This window comes from Thunnus albacares, chromosome 11 (assembly GCF_914725855.1).
Source record: "Thunnus albacares chromosome 11, fThuAlb1.1, whole genome shotgun sequence".
In the NCBI taxonomy this organism is placed as follows: Eukaryota; Metazoa; Chordata; class Actinopteri; order Scombriformes; family Scombridae; genus Thunnus; species Thunnus albacares.
This window is the reverse complement of record NC_058116.1, coordinates 29208547-29221050: the sequence shown is the minus strand read 5'-3', so window position 1 is coordinate 29221050 and position 12504 is coordinate 29208547.

The window sequence follows — 12504 nt, the reverse complement described above, 5'->3', positions numbered from 1 at the left end:
GCTCAGCTCCCACAGATACAAGCGGGTTCATCCGGAGTTCATCATGGCGGCCGTGGCGGAGGATCTACTGGGTGCGACGGCACAATGTCGGCCACAATGAAGTTTTCTTTTTCCTCTACCTGCAGCCGCGGAGTACCTGTTGAGATGAAGGTTGTCATGAGGCGTTCAAATCTTTTCTCATACTTCACTGATTTCTTGGCTGTTTCTACTTCTTTCATCGCAGTTCATTACATTCCAACATGTTTATGCCTCTTCGAACACACTCAGGTTATATTTGTGCTGCTACGCTTCCAATTCCGAGCTCCCAAAAATACTTTTTTGTCCACAAACATAAACCGGGTGACTGACATCTCTAATTGTAATCTGTGGTGTTTGCCCTGCTTTTTACACGTGGCGTTCAACAGGGACACTGCAGCCATCAGCAGGTCAGTGAATGAATCCTGAGGTTCAAATCAGGCTCATCAATCAGAACATACAGTCCTACATTAGATGCAACAGATTCCCCACAAGGGACTATTTTCTTTCCAGACCAGTCCCCCCCCCCCACCCCCCCCCATGATGTAGCAACATGTAAAGTGGCAGCAGGACAGAGGACGTGTGTCCGTCTGTCTCGTGTGAAAACTGTCCCGTGATTCCCCTCGCCGTTTTTCATCTCCCTTGAAAGCATTAAAGGCGTAATACCTCAGAGGCCACAGCTGGGAACCTTTCACCTCTTAATGTTGTCAAGCAAGGATTGCAGAGCGATAACTAAACCAGGCCACGATGTGTTGTCATGATATTATCATGCGCCGCTTCTCTCTCAGTTAAAGCTGTCTGATTGAATTCAGAAGTTATTTATCCAACGACTGATTATCCTCAGCTCTTCACTGCTCCATATTCTGTCTTTTGTAGTTCAATGAACAGCATTCACAGCATTAATACAGTAGATGTGAGTAAATGTGTGCATACGGTTCTACATGCATGTGTGAAAGTATCACTATACCGTAGAAATACTCATACTTACAGTCAAAATTTATACTCATATTACAATAATATTAGAATCATTAAATATTATAATAGTTATTATAATAACTATTATAATATCTTAATCTATTTGTAGATAGAACTATACAAAACTATACAAAAAGTGTCATATATATAAAATAGGTTTAAACAACTGATTTAAAAGATTCTTGCTTGAGCTGGTTGCCTCTTAAAACCAACAAATGCATCATTTTTTAAATAATATTTACTTAAATATATAATAAAACAGTAGAAAAAAAGCAGTTGATAAGTTATCATGTACTGCACATCCTGCATCAGAACATAAACATAAACATCATAAGATATTTTTTTGCAAGAATGTATGTAACTATTTGTGTATTGGCATATTTTTAAATGTACACATATGCACATACTGTATATATCTATTTATATACACCCATAGATATACTCTATAAACAGTACCGGTCACATGACTGACTTTTACTTCATTTTTCCACCTTCCACAGACTAAACTGCAAGTATATAATCCAAGAAACTTTTGCAAATAAATATAACATTTGTAATCATGGAGTAAAATATTAACTTCACCGTTCATCTTTGTCAGAAGAAAACAAATTTCAAAGTATAATCCTCTTAGATAAATCTTATATAAACCAGCTGCACATACACCCAGCTGGCACTGCATCTTACTACATATATAAAAGATACAAACACATATAATGTATGGTGTTGTTTCTATGTCAAGAGCACATATTTATGAGCAATTAAAGCTTTGCAAACATGATGAACTTATTGCATAAGAAAGGATTAAACTGTAATTGTGATAAAAATAACATAACCTGAATGATCACTGAATATAAACAAACCAGGAAGAATGATGACTCCAATTATTTCTGGCAGTCCCCACTTATGATATGGAAATAATTTAGTTTTGATTAGGCCACCAAGTTATTCAATATAGCATAATGTGCTTCAGTGGCTAAACTCAATACAGCTCAATCAAAGGGTCTGTGTGATATTTCTGTAATGATCTGAACCAATGGGACTGATTGAGCTTTCATTGTCTTCATTTCTAAGCACCCTCATCGTATCTGTATCAAGGAGCCTGGTTGCCGAGCTCACCACTGCACCAAGCTGTTATGTAGGTTAGCTCCACAAAAGCGCTTTAATCCAAGAGCGGAAATAAATAAATAAAGTGTTTAGAGAGAGGTGAGTGCTCGGTCAGCTCGTCTGCACAGCCCACACAGTGCCACAGTTGTGTCACATTCACGAGCAGCCATTAGGCCTCTGCTGATCTAATGTGGAGCGAGTGTGCCGTCTACCGTACAAACTCGGCGCCGATGGAAAGCCGCTAGCTGAACCCGCACGCTGCAGCGTACCTCCAGCAAGGCCACACATCCGATCATACTATCAGTCAGACTAATTGACCTTGTCATTAGTAATCCATGACACGGGGTGTCTGCACTTCATGGCTTGTATGAAATGCCTGAAATTTTGACATATTTGCTTTGATAAAAGTGACACTTTAGACAAAAAAACTAATAAAAATTTAAATACAGGCAATGTGCTTATGTGCAGTGACAATTTTTTCCATTTTTTTTTTTTTTGCCATAACAGTTAAAGTTAAATTTGCATTTGTTTGAAGTCATTCATTCATTTAATTAAATATTTTAAATTTGAATAAAAATACAATTACAGTTGAATTACATATGATTTTAAATTTTGTAAAGGTTTTTTTTTTTCAAAATAAAACTTAATTTTGAAAGTAGCATAACATTCAAATGTATACAGTTTAACTTATGATATAGAAAACTTTGATTTCATATTTTAAATTTGAATTAAAACATAATTACTGTTTAATTACATAAATTTAGTTAAGTTTGGTAGTTTTTTTTTCCTCCACATAAAAACCACAGTAAAACTTAATTCAAATATATGCAGTTAAACACTTCATATAGAGAATTATTGCTTTATCTATCTATCTATCTATCTATCTATCTATCTATCTATCTATCTATCTATCTATCTATCGAACTAAATATCTATCTATCTATCTATATATCTATCTATCTATCTAAATATCTATCTATCTATCTATCTATCTAACTATCTATCTATCTAAATATGTATCTTGCTTTTCTTATAAAATTTTGTAAAATAGACAACTGTAAATAATTACAGTTTTGTACAAATCTCATATTATGTGTCCCTTTTTAAAATTATTTTTATACTCAAAGACCTTTGTCTCATTGATTGATAAGTATATATATATGTGTGTGTATATATATACATACACACACATATAGATATAGATATAGATATAGATATAGATATAGACATAGATAAAGATAAATATAGATATAGGTATACATACATTTTGGGGGACATTTCTACATTTCTACACTTTTATTATAGTGACAGTAGAGAATATGACAGGAAATAAAGGGAGAGAGGGTTGGGGGCAACAGGCACCAGAGAATTTCTTATAAAATTTTGTAAAATGAAAACTGTAAATAATTACAGTTTTGTACAAATCTCATATTATGTGTCCCTTTTTAAAATTATTTTTATATTCAAAGACCTTTGTCTCATTGATTAGTATAAGTATACTGAATTAAACTATTGCATGCATGAAAATACTCTGAACTTGAACCTGAACTGACTGAACTGAAGTTGACTTTGTAAGGACATGAAGACTTGTAACAAACTGCTGAATATGGGAAGATTTACTGAATGTTTTCAGCACTTTTCTAACATTTTACTCCCTCCACACGGTCACAGTGGCTCACTGGGGGAAAGGAATGCATATCAAAGGCAAATTAAAGGAGTCCAAGGTGTTCACCTGTTGAATCCTTATTGTCCTCAGTGCAAGGTTAAGAGCCTAAGGCTGTCATTGGTATAAAGTGTGAACTTTCCCTCGTACGAGGCCAGGACATGGAAAAGCACCAGGGGGCAACATGTCAGAGAAAATAATACTCCAGCACTGCGATTGAAGTGTGGCCTTAAAGCTGTGATGGAAAAGGGCAGAGCAGCTTTCCCTGACAATTGCCGGCTGAAATACTATGTACACATGCCACTGTGAAAGTGCATTACCTTTTTCCACACAGCCCTTTCAACCCATTCCAAAGCTCCTGTGCTGCAATGTTACGAAAATACATCAAGAGGTGAGTTTGATTTGTGTGCATTTGAGTGTGATTTCAAATGTCCCCTCCATTTCTCAGTAGTTCTGTTGAAAACAACTTCTCTCTTTCTCTCGCTCTGTCTAAATGACCTCTCAGTGACCAGCCACTCTCGCCCACTCAAACACCGAAGGATGAGACACACTGAGAATATCCTCACTCAGACGAAAAAGCAGAAATATGTAGGGGGCTTTTTTTTTTTTTTTTTTTCATTTAAAAATGTTTTACTTTCGCCTTGAAGATAAATGTTTTATGCAAGATGACATTCAAGTTCAAAGAATGTACATGAATCACAAAAATAAAAAAATAAAAAAACTGCATTTCAGTTCAGGCTCTCGTATGCTATATTCCTATATTCCATGTTAAAGCAACAAGCAGTCAGTAAATCATCAATAAATGTATTTCCTTTTAAGCTTTTTGCAATTATTTATGAGGTTTTGGTTGATGGAGAAGGTACAAATTGCATTACAAACCCATGACATCAAGTGTACAAGAGGAAGAACCGGAAGAAAAAAGATAGTAAAAAAACCCGTAAAAAACAGGTAAAATACTATAAAACTCATGTTGCTGTATTGTAGTAAATTAAGTCTGATTGAGTAAACAATTTTTCCTAAAAACAAAAACCTTAAAAAATAGCTTTAAATATAAATTGCAGTTATGAAAATGCAAGTATAATGATAAAAAAAATCTAATTTTCTATAAAGCATAATTTTGATGTTTAATTGATTAACAGTATCATTCTACTTAAATTCTATTTTTACGTCATGGATGTTTTTATAGGCCACAGTTAAAACAGTGTATTCATTTTATTCTGACTAATCAAATTTATCAACAGAAAAAAAGTAAAATACAGATGTTTTTATGTTTTACTGTAATTTACTTGTATTTACACACATTTTAGCATATCTGACAAAAAATTGTCGACTCTCATTGCAGTGTTTTCATGAGGATAATACATATTACTGAACCCATGTGTAAGTAATACAACAATTAAAAATCACAATTGATTTTAGCAATATTTTTGCAATTCCCAATTACATAACAATTGTAAACTCACATTTTAAATCACGGCTATTTATTTTAATTTAAAACTGAATTTAAAAACTCCAATATATTTAACATACTTTATAACTACACGTACATTTTCTAACTATACAGTAAGGAATATGGAATTTAGATATTGTGGAACTTAACATTTCATAATTTTTAACGTTGTGTTTTATCAGCATCTCGTCTGGTAGTTTGGGCATCACATTTTGTATGAGCTACATACAAGCTGAGCACTGACCGAATGAAGCTCAACGTCCGGAATGACCGTTCATCTGAGACCTGAAAACTGGACACAAATACAGCTTCACCTGGTTATATAAAGATACGGGAGATAGTACAACTCTACAGCGAAAGAAGAGGGAGAGAGAGAGGAATCCCCATAATAATAATGGCCTATAGCTGAAGGGCCACAGCACTCTCTAGCACACGGTGGCCTACATACATACACCCTGACTGAACCTGATGAAAAAAAAAGTGCTGCCTTTCAGATCCTCCTGTCTTCTGTGTATCATATGTACGGATGTAAATATAATATAATACACTATGTTCAGAGAAAGACTCCAGACCACTGGCTGGTAGATTCCCCTATTTGCCAGGCCGTATGAACCCAGCCCTGCTGAAAAACGATAGTCTGCAATCATATAGGTATGGCTGTAATTTCTGCTCCTGCCTGATGATAATTGCCAGCTTGGCTCTTCAAGATGCTCACCCTGCACACGGATCCTGTCTAGTTTAGAAAAAAAAAACAACCGACGTGCCTCCGCGACTTTTGACCTTATCTTTTATCAACCTCTCATCCCCTGAGCGAACATTTGAAACAAAGACCCACGGTTGTGGCTGATGACGGGTGACTAATGGTAAGTCATCATGATGGCCTGAGAACACGATGAAATTCAAATGACCGTGCGTGTGTGTGTGCTACTCCCACGATCACTATCACGTTACAGACCTGAGTTAAGTATTCCAGGTGAGGGTTTTGATCATGTTAAAGTAAAGGTTTCTATTATGCAATGATTGTTGCCAGATTTGGATAATTAATGATAATAATAAATACTGTAGACATCCGATGAGACGTTTTGTGATCACATGAAACTATGAAGTCAAATATAGTCTGGTGAAAATGAGCTAATAGTGGAAGTAGTAGTAGTTTTGGTAGCAGTAACAGGAAGGCCAGAAAGTACTCAGTTCCTTAAGTAAAAGTAGCCATACTACAATAGAAAAGTCCTGTAGTTAATATAAAAAACTAAGTAAAAGTACTGTCAACAAAATGAACTTAAAGTATCAAAAGTTAAACTGCTGTAGAAGCTACTAAAAATATGTAGTATATAAAAATGAACATTAAATAAATATATAGAAGTACTCATAATGCAGGCAAATAACCCCTGTCAGTGTTATATTATTATATATATTTTATTAATATATTAAGATTTTATTTTAATGTTGTAGCTGATTGAGGGAGCTAATTTTAGCTACTTTATATACTGTATGACAGTGATGTTTAATACTGCATCATATATTATAAACTACTCAAATGATTTATATGTAAAATATTAAAATCTGCAAAGTAACTATAGCAGTCAGATAAATGTAGTGGAGTAAAATGTACAATATTTGCCTGTGAGAAGTAGTATAAAGTAATATAAAATGGAAATCAATGTACTTTAGTTACTTTCCACCCCTAAAGGCCAGTATTACCAGTACTAGTAGTGGTTGCAGTAGCAGTTGTTGCAGTATTAGTAGCAGCAGCAGTAATTCCATTAGTAATAGAAACCCGAGTAGCTTTTATTTACCTACCAGCAGTGCAAATTACAGTAACAAACACTGCTGTGAATGCGGCAAAATCCCTGTTTTTAGGCTGATCACGTAACATCTGTAATCCCTCGACAGATGATACAAGGTCACAATAAAAATGAAATATTAGAGTAAAATTAAACCAATTATTTAAATATTTCATAAGCATGCAGACCCATAATTAAAAATATAACATTAACGTTAGTAAAGATTTCATAGAGGACGTCTATATGCTACATAGCCAGGTAGTAATTAAAACACGCAACACAGAAGCACAGAATAAACATTATTATAAGCAATAAAAAGGGAAATATCTTCACCATAAGCCACTTTTGTATTCTAGTGAGTCTCAGACTCACTCACACTATTTTTTGCTTTAGATATTCATTTAAAAAACGCAGAAAAGAAACCTATTATATACTCAGAGAGCGAGCAAGACATACATAAAAACACAAAAGGAAAAATAACATATATCACTTTGGCACTATAAAAGCAAGGCCATGATAACAGAGATGCATGGAAGCAAATAAAGACTGACGGGCGATAGTAGTAGTAGTAGTAGTAGTAGTAGTTGCATTAAGAGCACCAACTGCATTAATAGTCAAGGATATAGAGGTGGCAGTATAGTATGAGGATGTAGTAGCAGCAATAGAAAAGGATGGCATCAGTGGTTAGTAGAGGTACAAACATATAGTAATATTTTTCTACTACAGCAGTACAAGTCATAATCACACAGTAATAAGCACTAAATGCTTCTCTCAGCTTCTCTACATAAATGGAAGCCTCAGTATTTCCTGGAAGAAAAAAAAAAAAAAGTTCAGTGATTAATTTGAATGGACAGAAGCTAGAGGACAAACTGAAGAAAGATGGATTCCCAAGTTTCAGCGGAGAAAATAGGTCAGCCATCACTAATGCGAGTGAACTTTTGACCTGGATGAAGTGAAGCTACTGTTGCAACAAAAGACCTGCGTTTTTTTGTTGTTTTTTTTTTCCACCAAAAACGTGTCCTGCCATTGTTTCATTTAAGTCTCGTCTCGTAGATAATAATTTTGCCACTTTACTTCATTTTTTCGTGACTTTTCAATACTTCGGAGACAATAAAAAGGTAAATTGGGCTGCTGAGTCTGGAGATGATGAGAAGATGAATCTATAAAGAGCAATGTGAGACAATTTTGCTTTTTACTGCGAGGAGGAGGAGATGTTAGAGGTACAACAAAGATCTAATTAGATTTCTTGTACTTTTTTTAATTGTGCAGAAATCTCTCCATCTACAGCGCTCACTGCTTTGTCACAACAGAGCGAGGCTTATACTCTTTTTTTTTTTTTTTCCTTTTCTTTTCTTTTTTTTTTTTTTTCCGGGCTGTTTACGTCACATCTTTACGCCACCACTGACCTCATTTCTGTCCACAGCAAAACCTCCATTTAATAAGGGCAAGCGGCTGCTCCATGTACACAAGAAACAAGATGGCGGCGTACAGTACCTTGCATCATCTCGTGTGCATGTCTTCTTTCTTTAAGACAAAAGACTGTGAGCCACCTTGATGAGGGTTTTTTCTGTGCCGTCATGATTATACATTTACTCCAAAACCGTTACAGGATGTCAAAGTCTTTTTAACTATTCCACCTCCAAGTTGAATAAGAATAAACATATTCTGCTCCTGCTGTCGATACAATGAATTCATTTCACAAAAAAACGCACTTCGAACTGTGTATATCCCTCTCCTGTTTTTGCCTCGCTGTGCCTTTTTTTGAGTGCTATTTGCAGCCCTCGCTCTCTCTGCGGCGGGGCTCATAATATCAGATTGCACAGCCGGTCTTGGCCAAATGTGAATTTTATACTCTAGTGAACACAGGCTTTACACTTTCATTAGCTCACATTCTCCTCAGCAGTGCAAATGCCATGTCGCTGGTTGAAGCAAGGGGAGGGGAGGTGGTGGGGGGGGGGGCCTTGCTGACTGAGCCTTATGGGTTGGAGGATTGTGGGGGGGGGTTGAGGGAAGGGAAGAGGGGGGGGGGTAGGAATGAAGGAAAAAGAGCTTCCGGAAAGTACAGTTCGCCCCGAGGCATGGGTCACATCCCAGGAAAACATAAAATAAAATATGCCTCGTCAAGCGCATATTGCTAACGTTAAAACCTAGAAAGAGTACACAAACAAAACTCTTTTTTTCATTCATTACTTTTACATAATATGGTAATAATTACCACTTTGAAACAATTTCACCCTTAGTTACACAGCTTTTCTTCGCTAAAATCTGCATTATGACAAATATTATGTTTCTTGTTCTTTAGGCGGTCAAACTAAACAACATAGGTTTTGCATTAATGAGCTGCCTCATTAAGAGAAGCACTGTGCCTCCTTGAACATCATTTTCCCCCTTTTTACCACCGGGCCTGTGATGAGATGTGATATAAAAAAAAAAATGCCCTTTTCATTTATCTTTACTGCTTTTTTTCTTTTTTCTCCTCACTTGTTTCTGAGTCAAATGTATTCCGTAAGAGAACATGAATCAAAAAGGGAAGTGCACATGTGTAGATTGGGAATGTGGAGGGGAGCAAGGGGTGGGGGTGGGGGGGGGGGGGTCGAAGAGAAGAACGAAAATCGTTTGTGTCAGTGCTCCCCCTGAGAGATGAAAGCAAATGCTGGCTGTGTCTTAAGCTATTAGGGTAAGGAGTGGTGTTTGGCCTAACCCAGCACACACTCTCCCCTCCTCTCTTGCCAGACATGGACGGACAGAAAATACTGCCTCTCAAAAAAAGCTGCCCTTTCTCACTCGAGAGAATTAACTTTCACTCTCGGGCTCCGTTGAAACTGCGGTGCTAGGTATTTGTGTGACTTTTGCCCCGCCGTGTTTCCAATTATCTGCTCGCTGGACTGTGGCACGAGAGAGAGAGAGAGAGAGCCGATCTAACGAGACGGTGACATCTCCACGGGTGAAAGCATTGAGCTGTCATCTTCTTGTCAACACTTGTCTCCCGTATACTCTTGTTTTGAAACTAACCCCTCCGGTTGGGTTCGAACAGGTCTACGAGGCCGGCGGCGGGCGAGAGAGAGAGTAAGTGTACGACATCCGAGGCACTCGTGCAAGTTTGTGGCCACGGGGGACGAGGCAGTGACAAGCCACTTCCTTTTTTTAAGGTTTGTTTCTTTGGGATTTTTTTTTTTTTTCTCAGTGTGGTGAAGAGGAGCGGGTTCATGCAGAGGACAGTGATTACAGATTTGAATGGAGCTAAAATGGAAACATCTTCGGGGCACACTCTGACCTGTCAGCCTCATTTTCCTTGAGTGGATCCGATGAGTGCGACTGTGCCATCCTTCGCAACGCCCATCCCTCTTTCTTTTTTTCCTCTAACTCCTTATCTATTTCCCCGTCTCCATCCCATTTCTTCCCCTCCCCTCCCTTCCTCTTTCAGAGCCCTGCCAGGTCAGGTTTGGCATACAGAGACACCCCTCCTTCCCTCCCCTCCCTCCCTCCCTCTCTTCCTCCGCTCCAGCCACAGCACACACATACACACACTTTATCCATTGTCAGCAGCGCCGAAAGCAGATTTGCTCTTTAAACTAATGGCCCGTTATGTGAAACAGACCTGATTACTGCCTGACAGAAGGAATTAGGGCCGTCGTGGGCCAAAAGAATGCGCCAGCATCTATGACCTGGCACAACCACTTAGGGTGAATTTTATTTATACTGCACACAGTAAACACCCATTTGATATATTCAGAAGCAGGAAAACAAGAACGGAAAGATGTACTGCTTGCAATATACTTGGTGGTATGACATATTGATGTGACTTTTTTTTTGACTGAGGGATTGCTAGTAATTTATCAAATTAAAGTATATGAAAGAGGGGGATGGATTTTCTAATAAAATTCAGCCCATGAAACACAGACATCTGTGTTTATATTTGTATAATAGCTGAGCAGATTGTGTATTTGCTCTTTCTGTATGGGCAAAAAAAAAGGATACTTCAGGTTTTGTATTACGAATAAATTGAGAAATCAATCTGTGATCTTTATCTATGTCAACTATTTAAGTCTGCATAGCTACAGAGACGTTATTGAATGACAGTTTGAAGTTGTGAAATAGGTGTAGAATGACCCCTGAACTGTACGATATCTATCAGCAAGCTTTGAGTGATTTGCCTAAAACAACAGAGGTTTACAGTGACAGAGCAGAGAGCAGACAGTTAACTGAATTATAGAAAAAAAAACAGCAGTAAGTTTTTCTTTTTCTGTAACTGATGCAATTGTTTTGTATTTTGGCTAAGTATATTTGTTATGTCAAAAGTCATTTGAATATCCATCCGACTCTGAGATGCGGTTGGTTGTAGAGAGATCACGTTGCTCTTTATTTATACAAGTATATTATGTGTATGTGGGAAGTAACCAAGATACCTAAACAAAAGTTGATCTCTTTTCCAAATCTCACCATCGCTAACTTTATACAGTGATTAACTGTGGCGTCTCATGTATACATACAAACATTCATCATACAGTAAAACTGGGCCACAAATCTGACAAAACTTCAAATCCTCTCACAGATGAATTTAATGCTTTAATCATGTTACCACATGAGAAAATGTTCAAATGTTACTTGTTTTTATAAATATGTGTTTGTAAGCCGTCATAAGTAGCAACTTATTAAGTAGAAGTAGTAATAGTTTTAATGATAGTTTTTGTTTTGGTCATTTATATAATGGGAATATTAAATGTGTTTGAGTATAAGATGCTGTTTATTTTATTTAAAATTACAAAAAATTTCAAATCTATACATTGTAATAATTTGGCCACATGTCCACTGATTTATCAAACATCATCTGACAAGATTACATTTACATTACACTAATTATTGCAGATGGCGAACGGTAAATGTACATGTACTGTTGAGGCCCAGATACGATTACTCCATAGGGTATCTGTGAAAAAGTTATACTTTATTTATAATATGTTTTTGTGTTGTTGTTGTTGTTTTGTACATTCTCTCCACTTTCACATACTTAGTATAAGTATAATTGTATAAAACTGAAAGATGAGACTGTGTATTCATGATGAGTAACCTGTAAAAGTAGTATTATGTTGTTTTATGAAAAGCATTTTATTGTACTTTAAAGTGTCACTTTTTAGTTGAACTTTCTAGTAGAAAGTAGCACCAGTGTTGCATTTCTGTAATTGTAAAGAATCCATTCTTGTTTTCTTTTGAACTTTTCTTAATTGTACCTATATTTGTTCATAATTGCATTTAGTTTTTGCATTTCTGCACAAGACATCACCTGTGAGTCAATCAGTATGAGACACAATTAGGCACAAATATAGCTCAGTCAAATACAGCATAAGCAGTTAAAAGCTACCAAACATGAACACAAGTTACACTTTTGATTGTAAATAATGTCACATAGATTGCTAATATTTCACATTATCAGACACAACAATTCATATTCATGATCTAAAAAGCATTTGATATTCCCACAATATAAAGCATACTTAAAATACAGTGACTGTTAC